At 39.0% G+C, this 23,722-nt stretch overlaps 2 long non-coding RNA genes across 2 annotated transcripts; both read left to right on the top strand.

Annotated features, from left to right (window-relative positions):
- Positions 1–1,185: 1,185 nt before the first annotated feature.
- LOC106097122 (uncharacterized) lies at positions 1,186–5,748 on the top strand. The gene is made up of 3 exons (XR_001223450.3): positions 1,186–1,591; positions 3,360–3,695; positions 3,934–5,748. It is a non-coding gene; the product is annotated as an uncharacterized LOC106097122 (long non-coding RNA).
- Positions 5,749–8,332: 2,584 nt separating this feature from the next.
- LOC109199437 (uncharacterized) lies at positions 8,333–9,254 on the top strand. The gene is made up of 3 exons (XR_002059848.1): positions 8,333–8,379; positions 8,466–8,639; positions 8,709–9,254. It is a non-coding gene; the product is annotated as an uncharacterized LOC109199437 (long non-coding RNA).
- Positions 9,255–23,722: the final 14,468 nt, after the last annotated feature.

Below are 23,722 nucleotides of genomic sequence, written 5' to 3'. Positions count from 1 at the left end.
TGGAGTCTTCCCACGCTCCTGTTACTGATCCTCCATCTGGATGGATGAGAACAAGCTTCTGAACAATCTAGCAGGTGGATGGTCCATATCTATGGGACTGATTTCTGCTAATAACGCCCCTTGTATGGACTGATAACAGCCGAAGCGGGTGAATAAAGTCACCGTGTCGCTAGCTGTGCCATTACCCAGCATACACCTCTCCCTCCATAAATGCAATAAACGATACAAAAGTAATGGCCTATAATTAATTTATCTGCTGTATCTGCTGTTTCTCAGGTAGTTGTTTAATTATATAATATATTGTGTTCAGTACACGTCACTACAATGTGATTTCGGAAATATATAAATATACGAACAACAGGCTTCCGCGGCAATCTCTTGTCGTCAATAAACAACGTTTAGGGAGCGCTATAGTATTCAATAGGAGGACCCTGCACGTCAATTCTCGACGCCAGGGGGGTACCCTGCGCGTCCATAAGTGAAGCAGAGGGAGCCTGACCATGCGTCACACATTTGACGAGTTGGGAGTGAGAACGTGTTGGCATGGCAGCTGCTCTACAAATAAGAGCAATGTAAGCACTTTAAAAATCCAAAATTAGTTTCTTAGTATCACAGTTCATGACATACATCTCACTTTCCTTTTATTCAGCAGCTGCAGTCAGTAAATATTTTGTGTGCGTTTTCTTACATTATTTATTTTTAATTCTTCTTCTTCAGCCAAGAGCCCTGACCAGCAGAGCTTTAAGAGTGGTTTAATAAACAGCTTTGGGATCAAATCTACATTCACACACAGACAGAGTGGAGTGTGAGGTCGTCTCTACACATCTGCCTGTGTCTTTGAAACAACAACTGTCAAATATTTGCTTGTCAAATATCTGCGTCTACAGCCGGAGCAATCAGGAATGTGGTTGATATCAGCACTAATGTCACACAGATTTAAGGTGTCTCTGTTTTTAAACCCTGATCATCAGAGGAGTGTTTGAGGGTTTCAGAGATCCTTCAGAAAAACCGCAAATGTTTCAAATGAGCTTTCAGCCTTTAGGTGAGTACAGTCATGTGATTTACTGGAAGTGCTGCAGCAGCTGCATGCTCTCTCTCCCTGGAGACTATTTGTCCCTCACTGACAACAGATGTACGGTTCTGCTCTGATGGGTTTGTATAAAAAGGATGTTAAAGTGAAATTAGTCAGTTAGTTCAGCTTTGTCAGGTTCAGTTCACACATATGAAGTTGTTACATTTCTTAATTTTTAAAAATGTATTGTTTACTTTTTTTTAAAACTGCTCATGTTGAATAAACATTAAGTAGGTTTATCAAAGTGTCTTGACACATGCTCAATCATCCAGTTAAGGAAATCCCCTAAAGCCTTCAGTGGCCTAAGAAGTCACTTGGGTAAGTGATGAAATGTTGAATACTGAAGACTCTACATCCAGATGAACAGAATCAACTTTTGGGGAGTTCGTCCTTTTGACCTACAGAAAGAGCAGATGGATTATACCAACCTCACACCTTTTTTAAATCTTTGTATGGCCGATCATCAACCTCATGATCAGAAGAGAGTTTGAGGATTTAACAGATCTCCATACAACAACAGTAAGTGTTTGCTGTGTTTTTCTAAAATCATTTTCAGTCTATTAGGTAAAAAAGTTTCAGTTGTCATGGTTACATTTTAGTTAACATCACCCACAAACATGTTTTGACAGAAAAACTGTTTTTTTTTTTAAAAAAAGAGTGAGACTTCATTTAAAATGTAATTTCCTTTTAGTTGATGTGACCCTGTAAAGCTTGAACCATGAAATCGTTGCCACAAAATTCTTTTGCTTTTTTAAATTTTCAAATGTCGTTTAATGTAATTTCCTTTTGAGAAGTTGAATTTGAAGCGGTAGAGTGACGTCTCGAACTTCAAATGTCCTCAAGAGACACGGAAGAGTTTGAACCAGCAGCTTTAGCTTAAACCTTAAATGTAATCTGATATAGTCAGCTTTAAACTCAGGTTCAGTTATTGAGTGAAAACGCCAACAGACTCAGACTTTTAGAACAAACTAAGAGTCAGATCAGCAGAAACAGAGAACATGGACATGTCTGCTGTAACTGCGTCACTCTGCTCCACGCTGATGTTTGTCCTGTTCGTCGCGTCAGGTGAGATTTAACTGACATAAAACATAAAGTATGGGCTGCATAGTAAAAATATTTCACTGAGACCTATTTTAATACTGATTCAGTATTCTCGATAAAATGAGAATCAACCTGCCGTCAGAAACAAAACGTACTTCTGCTTCAACAACTGTAACACAAACTCTTCATACATGACAACCGACACATGAGAGGTTCTGATTTTGTTCTGTGGAGATCGATCAGCAACTGAACGCTAAAACTTTGACACTTCGCCTCGTTTGTTACGATGCACTTATTTCTGCTCATCCTCAGTCCAACCTACCAAACGTCACTCTAACGCGACGTCCTCAAAGACACTGAAGAGTTTGAATCAGCAGCTTTAGCTTTATTTAAACCTTAAATTGAATCTGATGTGGTCAGGTTTAAACTCAGGTTCAGTTATTCGGTGAAAATATCAACAGACTCAGACTTTTCGAACAAACTAAGAGTCAGATCAGCAGAAACAAAAACACAGACATGTCTGCTGTAACGGCGTCGCTCTGCTCGACTTTGCTGTTTGTCGGCCTCTTCGTGTTTGTCTCTGCAGGTGAGGTTTAACTGTTATAAAACTAACAGAGTATCACTCTGGTTAAATTAATAATAATATTTCTCAAAGGATTATTTTCATATTAATTCAGTTTTTCTGTTTGTGTGAAGGAGACACAAGGCTGGGTGGAGTCTGTGTGCACCTAACATGTCAGTGTTTTTCAGATCTCACAGAGACAAAGAAGTGTAATGTGTTTGTCAGTGTGATGTGTTGTAGTTTCAGGAGTCAGTATATATCGAGGGACAGATCTACAGAGGTGGCATGTGCTACCGTAGTTTTGTATGTGACAGTGCTGTTTATTAAAATAAGCTGAACCTGGGTGGCACATGCCACTCCATGCCACCTCTGTAGATCTGCCCCTGAGTGGCACTGGCTACATTTTAAGGCATATTACACAATGTTACACCTTGGTACAGTCCAAACAGCACTTTCTATATTTTTGTGTTGTGCTTTCTGAATCCCAGGTTTTGCTCAACAGATGCTCAGCACCATTAAAATAAATTGTTTTTTCATAGTTATCTCTAGTAAGTTTGTAATATACTTTACTTTTATAAAGATTAACAGTGAATATTGTGCGTATGTTTTTGATTGGCTGCTGTATAAGTGAACAGTTGTACTTTAACCTTTAACCTCTCTGTTCTGTATTGTTTCCTCTTTCAGGCCAGAAAAAAATCACAGCTGAGTCTGGACAGGACGTCACACTGATATGTCGAGCTGCAAACAACATCATAGTTGTAGAGTGGAGCAGAGCTGACCTGGGAGATGAATATGTGCTTTTGTACCGGGATGATCAGTTTGTTCCAGACAACCAGCATCCATCATTTAAGAACCGGGTGGATCTGCAGGACAGACAGATGAAGGATGGAGACGTGTCTTTGATTCTGAAGGATGTGAAGATTAATGATACAGGAATTTACAGATGTTGTATTGTTGAGGGAGTCAGACAACCTATGAAGCTCATCAGCATCATCTACCTGAGTGTTGTTGTTCCTCCAGGTGAGTGAGTAGAGTTGAGTGTGTGTGTGATCAGAGGTGAAGCTGCTTCCTGGTTGTTGATGTTTGTTTCTAAAGATGTTGTTGATGAGACTTTGTAGAAAGCAGCTGGTCTGAGTGATGTGATCAGAGTGCAGTAGATAATGTCTGACAGCAGTTTGAAGAGGAAATGGATTCTGTTCTGTTCTTCACTCATCACCTACCTGACAGCTGACACCTCACACCTGTTTCTCACCTGCAGGTCAGACAGGAGGAGACACAGAGGATGGAGGGAAGGAGGCAGGAGGGAAGGAGGCTGGATCTGTTGGACTGATAGTTGGTCTGCCTGTCTCTGCTGTGCTTCTTGTTGCTGCTGTTGTTGGGTATTGGATCTACCAAAAACATAAACAACAGCAGAGTCAGGATTCATTTCAACCTCCTGTTGAACTTCAGCCTGTTTGAAATGTCTCAGAGTTTTTTTCCAGATGAACTCTGAGTCTCCTGCTGCTGTTCAGACTCTCAGTGTTGTCAGTGAACATTCAGGTACAGACAGATGATCTGATCATCCAGCAGACAGACATCAAACACGTCCAGAGTTGGTTTGATGTTAAATTTCTCTGATTATCATCAAACCTGTTCAGACTGTGTCAGTGTGTCTCTGTGCTGTCTGTCAGCGACTCTGTGAACTACAGTGTTTGTTCATCTTCATGGTTTTTATGGGATTTGTTGACCAGGAGAAAAACACATTTACAGAATTTCAACTTAGTGTTAACATTAGAATAATGTCTAATGACAGAATCACTGGGCCTCATTTACAAACTGTGTGTATGGATGTTTCACACAAATCTGACATTTGCAGATCAGGTTCGGTTTGTTCTCCAGCTGTTTTCTTCTTACTGTGAATGTCTCAGAAGATGAAGTAAAGACATCAGTCGGGGGAGGGATAGCTCAGTAGGTAGAGTGGTTGCCCCATCATCGCAAGGTCGGGGGTTCGACTCAACTAAACAGCTACCCTGAGGTACCCCTGAGCAAGGTACCGTCTCTACACACTGCTCCCTGGGTGCTGCATTGGTGCCTGCACACTGCTTCACTGGGTGAATGAGTGATGTGGGGGAGTAATTTTCCTACAGGGACTAACAAAAACACTCCTGTGGAAACATTTTGGAAAGCTGTGCCTTTTCTGGCTTCCTCCTGAGGCACTTTTTGTTTTGTTTTTTGTTTTTGTTGTTTTTGCCTGAAAATTGTGGGAATGTCACTGTGCAGACTGCAGGTAGTGAGCACAAACCTGGTGATTTGCAATGATTCTAATTCACTAACATGCAGACACCTCATAAATCTGACTGTAATTTCAGATGTGAACTTATTTTTTGAGCAGAGTAAAAACATTTCTTCACACAATAGTGAATAAAGTCCAGTGTGTATGTTTGTTTTAGCTGTCAGGCTCAGCAGCTGTTTGTAAGTCGAAGTGTTTTAAACTTAAATTCTTCATAATGACCAGCCAGTCTGTGTGTGTTTTTGGTTCGAGGCTCTCTTAAACAGCTGCCCACGTTCTGTAATAAATATGCTTGTTAAGTGCTAATAAAGTTTTACAAACATTATTACTGAATACATTTTTTAGTCAGTGTTGATTCATTTGTTTTCTGTCTGTGGGAGGTTTTTTGCATCTGAAGTTTTCAGAGCTGGTTTTATCTGGATTCAGTGCAAACAAACCACTGAGCAGGTCTGGTCCAACCTCCTGCATGTCGAACAAACAGAAGAAAGAAAGTAAAGCTGCTCACTGAGAGAATCTCCCTGCAGTAGACTGAGATCAAACTGAGATCTGAGTCTGTTCCTGTAACAAGAAACAAAGTCTACAACGAGCCTGTGGGGGGTCGTGGTGTGTGATGCCGCTGCAGGGGAGATGGACGCTCCTGTGCGGCATCTGCATTCAGGTCTTGCCGGTATAAAAAGCTCTTCCTGACTGTTATGATTGTTATTATTGGTGACGTGTGATCGGCTAACAGCTGGAAAGCTACAGCCATGTGTGTGAACAGCAGCCGTAAGGAATAAAATCAATAAAGTATTCTGGGCATAAATATGTTGTCGGGTCTGACATGGCATTGCTACAGAGCCATTAAAGAAAATAATGTAATGTTTACATGAATAAAGCTTCACCTCAAACAAACTAAGATCAACACTGTGCTGTAAGATAAGATGTAGAGTTGTTGAAATGTCCTGATTCTGTCCATCTAAATGAGTTTGTCTGGCTCATAAATAGAAAATTCTGACACTTGTTTCTCTCCAGCTGTTCCCTTGTTTGTTGTAATCCTATTAGCACTCACTTTTTCAGGGCTCTTTCTTACCTGCATGCTGCTTTGTTCACACTGCAGCCATCTTTGCACTGAAAGGTCACCAGGTCAGAAGAAGTATGGCTGCTGAGGGGATACAGCTCCATCGTGGAATCATTTAGTTTGATTAAAATGTATTACTCAGCCTCATCTGGTCCTGCCAGCTCAAGCTGAGACTTTACCGTGTCTTGCCAACTTGCTTACAAACACAAACTGTAACTTGTCTTGACGAAAAGTCTAAACTCACTCACTGGAAATACTGGAAAACAAGCTAACTTCTCCACCTGCTCTGCGTCATCATAAACACCACCGCTCTTTTTCTTTTTTCTCCTCTTGCGCTCCGTGTGCTACCTTCACAGACCATATCCGCGTAGGAAAATACAGCTTTCTCAAGCAAGTCACAACAAAAGAAAGATAACTTATTTTAAACAATGTAAACATGTTTTCAATCATTTTACTTGAACTTTGGTCTTTTAATAAAACAAAAAAAAAGAATAAATAAATGTATCTCTTTGTTATTTATAATCTCAGACTTTAATTATGTTTTACTATTTATGCAATGAGTCATACACATAGACCATACATGGAGGAAACCCATGGGTTTCAAAGGACAAGCTACAGTTAATGTTAAACCTGCGTTCTTTCTAATGACCAGTAGGGGGTGACTTTGTTCTTTTACAGTTCGCAGCAGTTCATCAAAAACTTGCATCATTTAATCTTTACACTTTTGCTTGTGGATAAAAATTTTATCTAAAGCTACTTGATTAAGCTTAGCCACTGAAAACTACTGTTTAAGAATAGGTTGAAACATTCTTCCTTTGGCTCCGAAGTCTGAGGATATGATTTGTGTAACGTGTAACACATTAGTGCATCCCTGGTTTGATTCCTGTTTCTTAGCTTTCAGTATAAAGCTTTTATCAAGTTTTTGGTTTTCTAAAAAGAGCAAAAAATAATAATAATAAAAACTGAAAAACACAACAGTTTGTTAAAAGTTTTGCTGTAACAAAACAAATTTCCCACCTGTGGGACTAATAAAGGCCATCTTATCTTATCTTATCTTATTAGTTTTGGATAACTGGATGACTTGTATCTTTCCATGAAGAATAGTCAGTCCTTCCACCATCACTACGATTCGAACCAATAGAAAGCTGGTGCTCAGAGGAAGAGGGCGGGCTTTACTTGGTGTCAGTGACAGAAATGAAAAAAGCTCAAATGAGTGAGAAGGACGATGAAGGAAACATCTGTGCTGTGTCTGCTCTGTAAGTAGAATCTCTGTGTTTGTTTGAATTCTTGTACTTTGACTGTCTGCTCTCCTGATAACTGATGATGGAGGAGAAGACATGAAAAACAAATCAGGCTGAATTCAAGTTCAAAACACCACGAGGACCAACTGCAGGTCTGAACTGACTCTTTATCTTTACTCAGGAGTCGAGGAAACACAGCAGGCAGTGAAAAGATCAAATCATTCACTCATTATATCAACACAGCTGCACAGTGGACACAAATATATCACTTTAATAATAAATATTTGGTGCATACCAACAGTGTAGTCAGTTCACATAAAGAGCTGCTTTTTAGATAAAGGTGGTGCAGTGGAGTTGTTCTTTATGTTCACCTCAAATCAACCTGAGTGTCATTTCTCTTTAGTTCTGATCTCACTGCTGAGCTGCACAACAAACCAAGGTCAGTAACCTTCTTCTGTCACAGTTTAAACCTGAGAAATGCTCACTGATATGACCTGATTGGGTTGATGGTTTAACAAGTCATCAGTTTTTTATTTTAACCCTCACAGCTTGTCTGACTGTGAGTCCCAGCAGATCTCAGTTATTTCAAGGAGACTTTGTGTCTCTGAGCTGTGAGGAGGACGACAGCTCTGCTGGATGGACTCTGAGGAGAAACACAAGCAAACCGAACATCACTCAGTGTGGATATGGGTGGGGAAAACCAGCTGGTTCTTCCTGTAACATCAGCTACATAATCCTATCAGACAGTGGAGTTTACTGGTGTGAGTCCAGAGAGGGTCCCATCAGTAACATGGTTAACCTGACAGTCACTGGTAAGCTGAGTGTGTGGAGTTAGTGCTGATGAAGCTGTGTGTAAATGGATGAAATGCTGTAGTTTGTCTCTGTGTTGAGGTGGATCAGTGATCCTGCAGAGTCCTGTCCTCCCTGTGATGGAGGGAGATGACGTCACTCTGCTCTGTGAAACAAAGACCACTCCCTCCAACCTCCCAGCTGCTTTCTATAAAGATGGCTCCCTCATCAGGAAGCAGCCTACAGGTCACATGACCATCCAGCATGTTTCCAGGTCTGATGAAGGCCTCTACAAGTGTGACATCAGCGGTCATGGAGAGTCTCCATCCAGCTGGATCACTGTCACAGGTGACACACTCACCTGTCTGTGTTTCTGCAGCTTTCAACATTCACAATGTGACGACAACTTAATGACCGTGTTTGCTTTATTTTAGACAAACACACCACCACACCTCCACCTACATCCACACCTCCTGGTTCCACCTCCATCACTCTTCCTCAATTACTCTTTCATCCTGTAATTCCTGTGTTGTCATCAGTTTGTGTTGTGGTTCCAGTTGTGTTACTGGTTTTGCTGGTGAGACGATGTCATCACAGGAAACCCCAAGGTCAGTTTCCTTAGATTCAAATGTTTGTTTCGAATATTTACAGTAAATAACTTTACTCTTACATTTCAGTATATCAAGATATGGCAGCAGAAGATGGCATTACAGACAGTGAAATGAAAATACCAAACATTCAAGCGGAAGGAACACAAGAAAGCACAGGTAATAATAATGTAACACACACAAAAAGATTGTAGGTCTGTCCAACCATCTCAGTCATGGGCAAAAAGATGACAGTCAATAAAATTCTAAAAGATAATTAATTGATACAATAATCAAAAGATAAAAGATAAAACAGTCCAGTGTCCCATTTGCGGATCAAGTAAAAAACATACAGTCCCAAGGCCAGAGCCAGCTATGACACAACGCCAGTTGCACTTGACGTGTTGACTTCAACAGGGTTAGCATTTGTCCTCTGAAACCCACCACCCTGCAAGTAGATAACCAGTGGTCACTGGTCACTCCAGCCTCTGCATCTCCGCTGCCTTTAGGCTGTGGCATATAATAGGCCCTGCTAGGGCTGTTCGATATAACGATATATATCGGATGACGATATAAAAACGTCTATCGTTTCATTTTACGCTATCATTTGTTTCGTGGTGTTGCAAAATAAACTGTTTACGGCAATATTTTTTCATTATTTTGATGGTCACTGTAGTGGCTATATTAATTTCCTAAAGTTCTCTCTTTCTCTTATATTTAATATAACCACACTACAGACGGACAAGCGCTTGTTTTTATGCGTTGTCGTTAGCAACAACGACGGTAAAACCACCTCGTGTCCGCTTGTTTATTTTCCACATAAACCTTTCACAATAAAGCTCAAGATCCTGTTGAAACTTTTCAAAATAAACTGAATCACGTGAAAGATGCAGATTATTTACGGATGAGAAGCAAAAATGAGCCATCAGGTGCTAAAAAATAAACTTTAGACTCAAACGTTAGAACAGGCTTTTCCCCGCAGCACGCTGTGTAATAAATACTCACGAAGAAAACGGCGGCCGTTACAACCTATGTCTAAAAATGTATCGTTTCATGCATCAGTTAAAACACTCGACTCCAGGTACGCGACGCCCAGCTGGAAACACTTCACGCAAGTCGAGCTGCCCGAGATTCACAGAATTTACAGAAAATGTTACATTTTTGTGATTTATATCGTTATCGGACGATAGATGTCTTAATATCGGGATATGAGATTTTGGTCATATTGCACAGCCCTAGGCCCTGCCCTGCACAGAGAGACAAAATAACACCTTCACTACATAATTCACAGTGTAAAACCCATCCATAGGGTTCGAATCCACTGAACGGCTACTTTGAGGTACCCCTGAGCAAGGTGCTGTCCCTACACACTGCTCCCCAGTATGCCTGCTTAGTCGCTGCTCACTGAGTGAATGGGTCAAATGAAAAGAGAGTAATTTCACCACAGGGATCAATAAAGTATACATTATTATTATTTCTGTTTTTTTTTCTTTTACAAACAACAGTGCTGGTGTTGGCCAGAAGCTACAGGGGAGAAATCTGACCCATTGGTAGTGATGTCAGCAAAGCATTTTACATAGTTGGAATTGCCCAGGACTAGAACTGGTCATGAGATATTGGGGATTTACAGCAGTGTTTGAGACTGTAGCCTAAGGTTTATATTGCTAACTGCTAATTATTACACAATGAATTTCAGGTCATTTCATAGAGTAACTAGTTTAATGAAGTACTTTTTTAAGTGAGTAATTAATGTACTGCATTACCTTGAACATAAGTAACGTATGATATATACATTACTTTCTGCTTAATGACCCCAAAACTATCCACAACAGCACGACTGATACCGCTAAAGCATCCCCAATGTTCCTGGCATTGACATTCCTAGGTCGGCTAAGAGATGTGAGCCTCCTGAAAATGAAATATGCTCTTTGTGCCTTTGGAATTGAAACATGAGATCATCATCACATGATACCAATTCAAGGGCCCTGTTCCCAATATCCACACAGTGGTACGGAGGTGGTATGTCAACTACAACAGCCCCATAACATCCAGAGTCTTCAGGACTTTGGTTCAAATATGGCTAATCACCAGTTTTCTTTGAAACTCATTTGGTCTCAACTAAAATTATAGACAGCGTGTTGTGACTTTTAGTCCATGTTTGGCCCCGAAGGACATTGGAAGTGCCATAACAGAGCAATAAGTCCAAAATTTAAATAAACCAAAATGCAGCTCAGATTAGACACAGACTCAAGTTCAGGTGAATTATTTCACCTGCCAATTTACAGCAACAGTCACCTTAAGGTGAATTTGCTTTGTTGTGCTACTTGGAGCACACCCACCTTTTTATCAGGATTAGCAGGATACACTTGAGTTTAACTCAACAGAACAAATTTCCTTTGACACAGTTCTTTGTTTCTTTTCAGCCTTCTTAAAAGTCTGCATTTAAAACCACAGCAGCAGCTTCCTGTTTTTTATTTCAGTTAGCTACAGTCTGATGCCGATTCTCACCACAGAGTGCCCTGCTTTTAGTGATGGGATTTCCGGCTCTTTTTAGAGAAGCGGCTCTTTCAGCTCCCAACCAGCTCTTCAGGTTGTTTTGTTGCTTTAATTAATTTATCATTAACAACAATATAAAATTATGCACAAAAGAAATTACTAATGTAAAAAAAAACGTGGTTTTATTTATATATGTTTATATATAAATCTATACGGTGGCCCCAAGAGACAAAGCACATACAAACTCCAAAACACATTTCTAGCATGAACTGAACTTCCAAAACAGAGCTACCTAGATCACTTAAATTACACAATTGAAAGCATATGTGTATTTTTTGTGTATTTATACACAAGCACTCATATATATTCAAATAATTCAAAACAAATTTCATTTACCTGTTACTACCACACACCAAATCCAGTCATTGGTACTTCCTGGCTTGTGTAGTCACTAGGTAACAAAAGCTCAACACTGCGCCGAGCATCCTGGAGCAATTCTGTTGTGTTTTGTACGTGCTTCTGAGTTTTTACGTGTTTTGGAGTTTGTACGTGCTTTGTCTCTAGCAGCCACCATAAATATACTTTTATTTATTCACTCCACATAAAATGTAATAAATAAATCATATAATACAAAAAACAACTATTTACATTTCAACTTTTAACTATTTACATTTTCAGCCTTTTCCTTTTAAACAAATTTAAAGTGAAACAACACAAAACACTGCAAACCACAACACAATTAAATATAGATTAAAATATGAAAACAAAAAGAAGATGCATATTCTCTGTCATATGGGCCTGCATGAATAAACTTTCTGAATCCTTTATCATCCACAACTGAAAATAGTTGTGGATGATTACTATACCTGTGACGTTGTTGTCCCTGGCTCTCTCTGTCTCTCCCTCCTGTTCTGTTCCTGTGCTACTGCTACTCCTGCCCCTCCCCCCTCTTCCCAGCGCAAAGCACAAGGCTCGCTTGCGGAGTGAAGCAGAGAAAAACGTACAAGAGAGAGGGTGAGAGCAGTAGCGGTTTTAGATACGGAGGACACGGGCGGTTGCCCGGTGTTCTGGGAATCCATCCTACCTGAACAAACATCCTACCCAACGTTTCTGCGCAGACGCGGCGCATGCGCACAACACCAACGCCGAATTAACTTCTTTTTCTCTCACCCATCCAGAATACTTCTTAAGGTTATGGTCAGGGGTAGGGTTAGGTTTAGTCGCAAGTCACGGTCAAATTATAACATGGGTAGGACGTTTTGTCAGAGTAGGATGGTTTCTCAGAACACCAGAGCGGCATCGTGGTGGGGGCGGCAAAAAAAAAATTGCTTGTACTCATGCTGCCCCGACATCAGCCAGCGCAAATCGGGAATGGCATAGGCACCGATCGGTTTTCTATCGCCCATTTGCTGGGAGTAAGGGCGCCCTCCGTTTGCGAGGTGCGCCTGCTGCTTGCGGCACAGGGAGGAGAGGGCGGGGCGGCGGGGGATTCTCTGGCTGGCTGGAGCAGCATCTAATAACCAACTCGCAAAATAAAACAAAATAAAAACAAACCAACAAACACGAAAACACCAGACATTATGATACAGACTTATAATTTGCACCGATGTTTTTTCGAAATTCTATACGGGAAAAGTGAGCGCGAGAGCCCTCGGTGCGCCTGCTCGCTGCTGAAGTCAAAGTAAACTTTATTGTCATCTCCGCTACATACAGTCCAGTATATAGAGAGACGAGACGACGAGGCTCCAGTTACAGCAGTGCAAGTAAACGAACAATAAATATAAGAAGAGTAAGAAAATAAATATACACTTTAGGACTCGGGGTAAAGGGATCAATAATAATTTAAAATTTATATTTTGTATATTTGTCATATCATATTTTGTTGATTTAAAGTCTCACACCCAACCCGTTTTTAAAGTTTAAAAAAAAGAGAAAAGAAGAGGAGTGTAGCGACGTCCACAGTCAGTAGAGGCCGGGGACTGAGCCTATTTGCCTGACGCGCTGTCAACTTTACGCAATAATGCGAGAGGTGGAATTGTTTGCTTGTTTATTAAAGTGCTTGAAAAGTTTACAGAGCAATGCGATCGGCTCGCGATTCAAACTCTTAAAACATAACAGCTCTAATGCAACAAGGGGAAACTCGTTGTGCTGCGGTCAACAAAAACTACAGCTACCCAGCCCTCCTCTCTGTCAAAATCAAACCAGTGAAAGACAGACTGACAACGCCCTCTTAATGTCCCACGTGACTCTCGTTACACATCACCATAGCAGCCAAACAAATAAAAACCCAGTGATCATTAAAATTCAATACATTTAATTATGGCTCCTAGAAGGAGAAACGAGCAAAGGATACAGGTAAGCAGATGTGTCATTGGATAATGGCAGGTCATCCTGAAACAATCAGAATCAGAATACTTTATTAATCCCTAAGGAAATTATGTGGGTTACAGTTCCTCCAAGAAGAAATGGTAAAAATAGTAACAGTAACAGACTAAACTCCAAACAATATATACAATAATATAATATTAATTAGTCAGTGTTAACTGTTGATTTGTCCTGTTCTCATTGTATGACGAATTATGATGTCTGTTTAGTAGCCGTTTGCATACTATGCATACTCTCTCTCTCTTCATATGTGTGTGTGTGTGTGTGTGTGTGTGTGTGTGTGTGTGTGTGTGTGTGTGTATGTGGCGGGGGGGGGGGGGGGGGGGGGGTCGTTCGCGACCGACACAGCGTTCATTACGAGAAAGTGTTTGCTTTGTCCTCCGTGGTAAAGTGCATCAGCCTGCATCAAAAAAAGGCTTTGTGGTCGTCCATGTTCTCCTTTCGCACGAACACCCACCAGTTCTTTGCTGGTTCACGATCTTAAGAAGTGAAAAAAAAAAACCTTTTGAAAACTTGCTGCTTTTTACAAAAGTTATATAAAGATCATTATTTCATCTTTTCATAAAGCTACATAAACATAAATACCATTTTTTGCCTTTTTTTATTGCTTTATTTTGCAGAAGATGATTCAGCTTTAGTTTACTCAACAGTGAGAAAAACACCTGGCAGTTATGGAAAAACGACCATCAGCCCAAAGACGACCACAGGTACAGCTTTTCTTTATCTTCATCTTTAGTCAGACATTTCATTTCCTGTCATACAGCTCATGTTCAAGTTTCTAATAATGGGGTCAGTTCATGTGCAATGCATGTGAGTCAAAAGCTCAGGTAGAGGGTGATGGGTTTTATAGTTCTTTCATTTAATTTGAAAAAGAACATACCTATTACAGTTTCTATTTATGCTTCCACTCTTCTTCCTGCCGAAGTGCAAATTAAGAGCACTCATTAGTAGAATACGGTCCTTATTTATTTAGCTTCGTCCATTTGTCCAATCCGGCCAGCTGCCACCTGCTGTGAGTGAACGAGGTGTGAAATATTCAAATTTATGAATATTTGGCTGAAGTCCCAGTTATGAGTACTCCCAATGAGATATTTGCATTAAGTGTAACAATGCTTTTTAGGAAGAATGCACTTTTGCACTCACAATAGCAAACTCAAATAAGGAAGTACAGCATTTGCACGACAGATTCACATTGTGATTTGCAGCTGATGTGGTTTCCAGCAAAGTCAGGACTGTGTGAGGGACAGAATCATGTTTCCTTCCGTTTGATCTGTGTTTGTGTTCACACTTTAAACCAGAGTCAGATGTTATCTACTCTTCAGTGAAGTGATGCGAAATTGAAAACTACTTTGGATGGACTTCATCAACCACCAGTCCAACCACTGATGCACACTGCTCGTCTCTCACTGCTCCCTGCAGCATCTCAGACCACAGTACCTCCACTTGATTTTCATATGTTTCCTGTGTTTTTGTCACTAAAAACCACATCCTATTTTCAAAAGCGTATCTTCCTCCATAACCTTCAGGAACAATATAAATATTTAGTTATGTATTTAACTCCTCAATAAGTTTAGTGATATTTATTTGTGTTTGTTGTTCATTTTCTGAAGATCAATAAAGTTTTGATCTTACTTTGTGTTTCTCACCTGGTTATGTGGGTTTCACAACAATTTCACATAGAAAATTTGAGTTCGTTCCGGCGAAGTGACAGATGCCTGCTTTCAGTGGAAAAAAAACCCAGTGCATACTAAAACCATACTAAAACCCTTTTACAGTTGCTGCAGTCTTCAAAGAAATTATTCAGTACAGGATGTGTGTTTATTTAAGACTTTCACCCAGAAACCAACCAGCAGCAGCTAACATTGCAAAAATCCTGAGAATTTTCTTGTAGCAGCCTCTCAAGAGAGCTGAAAATGTAGATGCTACATTTGCTGAGGCTACAGTCGGTATTATGTAGTTTTCAGATTCAGACCATCTAATCTAACGCACTTGCTTATTTACCTTCTTCTTATTCACTCACTTAGCCAGAGCAAGATTATTACTCTTTACTGAAGTAGGCCCAATGACTGTCATCCAGTTGTTGGTCTCTAACCGGTACTTCCAGCACATCAGACCAGAGTACATCCACATCTTAAAAGGATGTTTATGCGTTCTGGCTTTCTTACTTATTTAGACTGAAATGACTCAATAATCATTTTTCAGTTTCATTCTCATCATATGCTGCAAAATCTGCAAACATATAGTTTAATATGTTTTATATCAACAGTAATGTAACTGTTATTTACATTTGTGTTGGTATAATATGCTTTTGTTTGTATGATTTGGCACCCTCTTGTGGCCACAGTTGGTACTTGGGAAGTTGTTATGCCCAGCTAGTTTGCTACAAGTGCTCAGTGGAGGTGAAACCTTTGCCCACGCATGCCTGTAAGTTTCCATTACATACTATAACCTTAACTATCTGATTTGTGATGCATGTGTAAATTGAGTATACTGAGCTACTATTTCAGCTGTATAGTCATTACTCATTTGTTAAGCTATTTGTGTGCTAGCGACTGTATGTTAGCATGTGTTTACTAACCTGCTATGAGCAATAATGCTAGTTAACTGAAGGTGATGTTTATGTTTAATTTAGGCAACCTTAAGATTTATGTTTTTGCTGGTTGTCATTAAAAGTAAGTTTCAATTAGTACATTATGTATGCTCAGTGAATGAGAAGGTAATTATCTGTTTTGTGTTTATTTAGTTTTACAAAAAAGAAAAGAGAAAGGAGAGACAATGAAAATGGATAAGGGATACCATGTATGAGAAGCCTTAGTAACATGGCATGTAAACTGGAGATGCAGTTCGAAGTAAAGAAGAATCTCAGTTCAAAGCATTCTCTTCTTCTCATTCTGTTCACTGTCTGTCAAACTGGATAAGCTGAATCACGCCCACATCTAGTGAGGACAGAACAACATTTTATTTCTGTTTGTTGGTTCTTAGTTGGGGGTATTGATCTTTTGGAATTACAATCTGAAAAATGTAACTGCTGTAGGCAAAACCAGCATAATTCAAACTTATCCATTTTAACTTCAGCAAATTGTCATAAACATTTTCAAATGTGTTTAATCAAATATGTAGACAGAGGAGAGTAACCATATTGCTGTTAGCAGATTGTTACTCTTTGACTGATGAAAGGATTTTAAATTTCTTCTCTCTGAATAATGTTCAGAGTGTAACACTTAGTAATTTATAATGAAAACAGAGAGATTGAGTGTTTCAGTGTCTCATAAACTACAAACTTATCAACACGTGGCTCTTACTGACTCATAGCTTCTGAACCAGCTCGCACACATTCAAAGTCTGCTACCATCCACTGGTCAAACTGGGTATTACATCAGAGCAGCAAAGGTTCAGCACAGCAAACAGGAGCCATTATATATCTCATCTGTCCTGGGAGTGGTTCAGGATCACATTTAAAGTCTGCTTTTAGGGTATTGAAAGTTAAAGAAAAGACAAATTCCTTCAAACTTTAGAGTAAAATGTGCTCAAAAGATGGTCAGAACAATGATTACAGAAAGCTTTTATTTATTTATCAATTTTTCTCAGTCAAAGTCCTTAAGCAATGGCAGGAAGAAGAGTTGCACTGTAAACAGATGAGGAAGTGTTGACACTGATGATGAAACTTTTATGAACAAACATCTCAGATAAGATATTTAACATTGTGGAATTAAAGAAATTATTTTACTGCTACAATATATCCTGCATCATTAACATTGCATTAATCATATAATCTACAGCATTGATACTGCAGTAAGAGGTTCATTAAAACCTGCTGGCCTCACATTAACCTTTTTATTACAGGTGCAACCATAATCATTGTATACACACATTGCATTTTGTGCTTATTAAAGAGTTGAAGCTCAGTCAATTAATTAAAGGTTGTAAGCTTTGTTCGGCGTGATGTCCTGATGATCTATTGTGTAAGTGACTTGGAGCTATAGAAGGTTAAAACTGCATACACGCTTACAAAACACATATAGTGCATATAATATAGAAACAGGCCTGAGCAAAGGCCTGAACCTATTCAGCAACCTGTTGCGTTTGAGTTTACTTAGTAACAGGTGACAGAAGATGTGCTAAAGAGGATGTCGAGTCTCTGGGGATCTCAAAGGCCTGAGATCATCACCATATTTGGAAGAAGATGCTGGAGAGGCATGAAAATTGTCTGTAGAAGATGCAAATAATGTTCTTAAGATACAAATTATGTTCTTGTAACGCGTGCAAACCCTGACATTATAAAAGCAATTGCTTGTGTATTTTTGGGTGGAGATCTATGCTGAGTTTGTGCCGTATTCATCTCCCCGCGCGTGTGTTCAATAGAATCATTGTCTGACCAGACTCTTCGGGACCAGTGTTATTTTGTTTTCCCCCTCAATATTTTAGAATTCGGGACAACATGTAATTAGATGAGGCATTTAACTTGTATGTTTGCTGAACATCTGATATTTAATGACAATAAAAGGATTCTGATTTTGATGTCTGTCTAGTCCTTACAATAGAAACTGTTCTGAGGTACAGTCTTACAGGCTCCTATCTGAACTCTGAGCACACGAGTTCAGTGGTTTTGGTAGTAAACCTGATCCTGTTATGATGCTGCAGATTTGGGGTTTTGTCTTCTTTTCTCTCTCTCACTTTCACTTTGAAAACTTGTGGGCTAGCAGTCTTCAGTGAAGACTTCACTGATCTAAATGTGAAATAAAAAGTAAAACGTAAAATAAAAATATTTAATAAGACTTTCAATCATGTCAAACAATATTTTTTTCTTATAAATTATTTTTAAAAATCTTTTGACAGTAAAAATTTGGACAAAATTACATTAAAAATGAAAAGTTAAGGAAAAATGTATCTGAAATATTATTACGCTCACCATTGATTGTGGAAATGAAAATCTGTGCATTTATAAAAGTGCGTTGCTAGCTGAATGCATCCATGAGGAAGGTGAATGAATGTGTGCTCACCACATGTATACATCATTAACTACATCAGTAACTACAGTGTGGTGTATACATGAGTTATGTATGCCAAAATCATCAATATTAAAACAATGAAAGGCTTGAACTGCTTCAGTTGTGTGTAATGAATCTAAAGTATATGAAAGTCTAATGTTTATCAGTACATTACAGGAAATAATGAACTTTATCACAATATGCTAATTTTTTGAGAAGGACCTGTATATATGGACACTGAGTCGTTTAGCTTGAATAGAATTGTCCCCCCATATCCCCAGTCCAAAACCTCAGGTTCCGTCCACTGACTTGCTCCATCTTCAGTTTCCACCGCCATGGTTTCTCATTTGTCCTTCCCGGTGCTGATAATTGGCGTCTGTCTTGTGTCAGTGACGTAAAAGACGGATTTAATGCGACATGACCGTTCAAACAGCAGATATGTATCGGATTCAGCACCATATACGACAGTGACTTAGGTCGGATTTGAAAATATTGGATTAGTGCCGTTCAAAGTGTCATACCATGATTGGATATGTGTCGCAAAGGGTCCAAAAAATCCTATTTGATGCGCTTCCGCCTGCAGTGTGAACGTAGCCTTAGGTATAGAGAGCTCAGTCCTTGAAATGACTCTCTTCATATTTAAACATCAAGAAAAATATTCTAAACACACACACTGAAACTGAAAATAAACTACAACAATACAAACAGAATCAGTGTGTTTGGTGTTTTTAATCGAGCTTCCCTCTCACTGGAATAATTAGCTTTATTTCCTTTTATTTCATTTCCTCTCTCTCTCCTTTACTGTCCTTTAACCAAATTCACAACAGATGAAAACAACACTTTTGTGGAGGTTTATTATATTTAGACTGCACATTCAAAACAGTCCTTTCATAAAAGTGCAAACTGCTGAACTGATCTGAAATGTAAATGTGAGACAGGATGCAGTTCTCTGCCAACTGTCATTTAATGGTCGGGCATTGCATTGCACAGCTACAAGCATTTCACCTCATGTCATACTGTGTATGGTTGTGTGTGTGACAAATAAAATTGGAATTTGAGTTTGAACTTAAGCCCATATTTTATGAACTACAGAACATAGAAAACATTTCAAATGTTTAAACTGAGAAAAGCTTAAACTTAACAGTCATAAAATGTCTCAAAAAGTTGGAGAAGTGGAAAACAAAAGGCTAGAAAAGTAAGTGGTACTAAACAGAAAGGGCTGGAGGAACATTTCACAATAATCAGGTTCACTAGCTCATATCAGTGATATGATTGGGAATGAAAACACATTTAGAAATGGACAAACACATTTCTAGTGATTTGATTTGTTGCAGTTTCAGTGTTATCATTCTGTTGCTTTTATTATGTTTCTGCAGCATTTTAACCTTAATTCTGTCTCACCTCATTCAAAGCTTAAATTGAACTGAAGCTGCTCCTTATACAGAAGTAAGTATGAGTAAGTCAGAGCAGAGAATTATACACGGTAACAACGCGGTGAAAGGGATGCTAACCAGTCCCAACATGTTAGTGTCCGTTGAAACGGTGTGAAACGGTGACACAGTGAGCTTGCAGGGACAGGCTCAGGGCGGGGCTGGAACCAGATTGATTGACTGTGTGTTTCCCACAGTGACAGTGGGAGCCAAGCAGGAAAAGAGTGCTGAAGCCATCCAGGAGTGTCTGTGTCCTGGGCTGAGAAGATAAAAATCACAGTGTGTGTGCATGTGTTGCCACAAATAAAAGAGCTGTTGCTTGGCCTTGATGCTGGTGTGTGTGTGTGTTTGGGGGCAGTGTCAAATATGTCACTTCATGTTAGGAGACTCTGACTCATCCAGAAACCTGGCAGCTAAGAACCTGTTCAAGTCATGCAAAGATGTGTGTGTCTGTGTGTCATACGTCTCTTTAAAGTTTTCCACCACACACACACAAACTTACAAAAATAAGATATCAGAATTATTGTGCTAGTTCTGTGAATGATTTTTTTTAATAGTTCCACAAATGCAACATTTAGCCTAGCCTGAAATAAAAATGACTGCAGTGCAGTCTTTTGTGTGTGTTTGTGTGTTTAATCAACTCAGTCCCTCGGGTGAAATCCCAGGATCCTCTGACCGTTATGTGTCAATCTAACGTCTTGCTTGTGCATGTTTGTGCTTGTAAGTATTCATTTGTAGTCATGTGCAAAAGAAAGAAACCTTTTACAATTATTAGGTTTCATTTATCAGGAGAAAAATCAAGAAGTCTCAAAATGAGGTTAATCCAAAAAAATATACAAAGATGAGTTTTAACAAAGGTTATAGTTTTTTGGCTAAGAAGTAACACTCTGCTCTAATAAAGCCTTAATCATAATGTGTTATGTACAGCAGCAGAGACCACGGCCCCACTCCTGTGATAAGTCTTTGAAATCTGCTTTAAGCCCACTGGACGTAGTGGACTAAGCAGTCGCAGTAGAAACAGGTTTATGCTTTCACTGCTGAGTGTCTGAGAGCTTCAATAATAAAAAAAGAGCATTAATAATGTTTGCAGGCAGCAGCTGCTCTGTCAGGTCTTTGTTTTCACTTCTTTTATTTGGCATCAAATGAATCTTTCTTTGAAACATTTGTCAAACTTGCTCAGAGCCAAACAGGTGGAACAACCATGAAAACTGGTTTTGATGTCACACAGCTTCATGTCATTAAAACAGGTTGACAGGGAAGTACAGGTGCATTTGTGGGTGTAAGGTAATGTGGTAAAGACCACTTTACCAGTAGATTTTAAACTTGTGTTTTATTTTTTAATTTTTAATTTATGAACTTTTTACCTTTTTATTGATTGTTTTGCTTGACTGGAACAAAAGATGAGTTTTCTCTTAATACCTGAAAAAGCTAACAGGTGTATACTGACCTTACACTGTTTTTTCTTAGTGGATATTTTTTCCTTCCTGATGAGCAGAAGAGTGCTTGATGGTTTCAGAGATGCCTGCAGAACAACAGTGATGTCTTTCAGCCTTTAGAACAATCACCAGGCTGAAAATGTTCTTGGTAAGGGTTATGCATGCCTTTTCACATGTAAACTGGACCCCTGCAATGCACTGCATGCTACAGTCATTAGCCAAATGCCAGATTACTGACTGGGACAAAAAAGAGATCACAGCAGCCTTGCACTGTCTCACTGTGCGTTACAGAATCCAGGATAAAGTAACACTGTTTGTGTTTAAAGCATTAAATGGCATTTCATCTGCATACATGGTAGATATGCTGAACCAGGTTTGAACCTTCAGTTAGATGGATGAGTTTGGTTATGTTTGTGTTGTTCTGTGGACATTATTTAAGAACAGAACCTGTGAAACACTCAGACCTGCTTTATACGCCACCTCCTTTCTTATTGCCCATGTAATTATTTTTTACCCTACAGTCCAGCCTCTAAAACAAGGAATAAAGTCCTACAAATCATTCATTTAATAGATTTTAAACAGAAAAGATTATTTTAAACAGAAAAGATTCTGTTTAAAATCTGTTTAAAATACTTACGTCCCGGAAGCAACTCGTAAATATGCAACTCCTCCTCAGCGTCTCAACAAATCACAGCACATCACAAATCACTGTTTTTCCCAGGATGTCTGTCAGCTCTCGTAGTCAGTGAGTTTTATTAAAACTTGCATTTAAACTTTAAAATTCAAATATTCTCATCAGATTTTAACTTGGGTTATCTGTAACTTATTGAAAATATCAAAATCCTCGGAAATTTAAAACAAGTGAAGGAAAGTTCAGCAGATAACGGAGAAATGGCTGATGCAAGACTTTGCACCACGTTGTTGTTTTCCACCATCCTGATAGCTGTTCTTGCAGGTAATTCTGTACATATTTACATTGCTATTGATCTATGAGTTATTTTCTCCCTTCTCCATTTTCTCTATTATCTTCCATATGTAGAGCTACGATCGCTACCTATGATAAAAGTTTCATGATTATGGTAACTTCTTTGGATACAAGCTTGTTTGGATTGTTGTTATTCATTCTTTGGGAATTCTGAGCAAGGTTATTATCGTTAACGAAAACTAACGAAATAACGAAAACTAGAAGTGAAAAAACATTTTCGTTAACGGAAATAAAAATAATAACAAAAAAAGGAAAACTAACTAAAACTGTAATGAGTGTTCACAAAACTAACTAAAATTAACTGAATTTATAGCAAAAATGCGTTTAGTTTTCGTTGATGTGTGCGTGTCATACAATAGTCAAGGGTGAAAATGAATTTTAGTTTCCAGGTTTTTTTCTTGCTGTGTCTCATTATGCCAGCAGGTGGCAGTACGTTAGTCGAGTCGTCTGTGTCGCTGCTCCGTCCACGCGCAGAATCATGTCAGGAAAAGTCAGGAGAAAGCGCCAGAGTCCAATTTGGGATTACTTTGAATATGACTGTGTTTTGGATAAAGCAAGTGTCTTGTAGTGGAAAGAGACAAATTATGAGGGACATTTCTAAAGGGAAAAAAATCCCACAAACCTTAAAGTGCACTTGAAAAGTTCACACAAGAAGGCTAACCTAGCTTACCTGGAGAAGGTAAGGGAGCGCGCCCAACCCTCATCCCCAGAAACAGAAGCTAACACCAGGCAAGGCAGCGTGATGCATCCCGAGACAACAGGACTGGGATATCTACATAACTGTGTGAGTGAATTGCCTTCAAAAAATTATATCAATTCACTTGAACCAAAACTACGAACACCCGGTGCTGCAAGAGTTAATAGTCTCATTGCGGCCAAGATATACATTTTATAGTTGCCTGGTATCAACGGTTGTTCATCTGCCCTAATTTATTTATTTATTTATGTAAAGAACCCATAGGTGGGAATGTGAGTCTGTCTCTGCGTGTTAGCCCTGTGACAGACAGGCGACCTGTGCAGGGTGCAGGGTATGGTAGCTGGAATAGCAACATACCTAAGGATAAGCAGAAGAGAATGACTGATATGATGAAACTGGGATTTTGTTACACTTAATTATTGCAAACACAACTAAAACTATAACTGAAACTAATCAAAACTAAACTGAAACTAAGGATTTTCAAAAAAATAGAAACTAAACTAAACTAGCAAACAATTGGTAAAAACTAATTAAAACTAATATAAAATTCAAAATCTGAAGTCAAAACGAAATAAAAATAAAAACTAATGAAAATTGCAAAACTATTAAAACCCTGATTCTGAGATTCTAATGTTTAGGTTTTGAGAGCCTGAATTCTGTTACTTAAATTCTCATTTATTGTTTCTT

The sequence above is a fragment of the Oreochromis niloticus genome, linkage group LG3 (genome assembly GCF_001858045.2).
Source record: "Oreochromis niloticus isolate F11D_XX linkage group LG3, O_niloticus_UMD_NMBU, whole genome shotgun sequence".
Taxonomy (NCBI): Eukaryota; Metazoa; Chordata; class Actinopteri; order Cichliformes; family Cichlidae; genus Oreochromis; species Oreochromis niloticus.
Note: the sequence above shows the minus strand (reverse complement) of the source record. Positions and strands in the feature narration are given on the sequence as shown.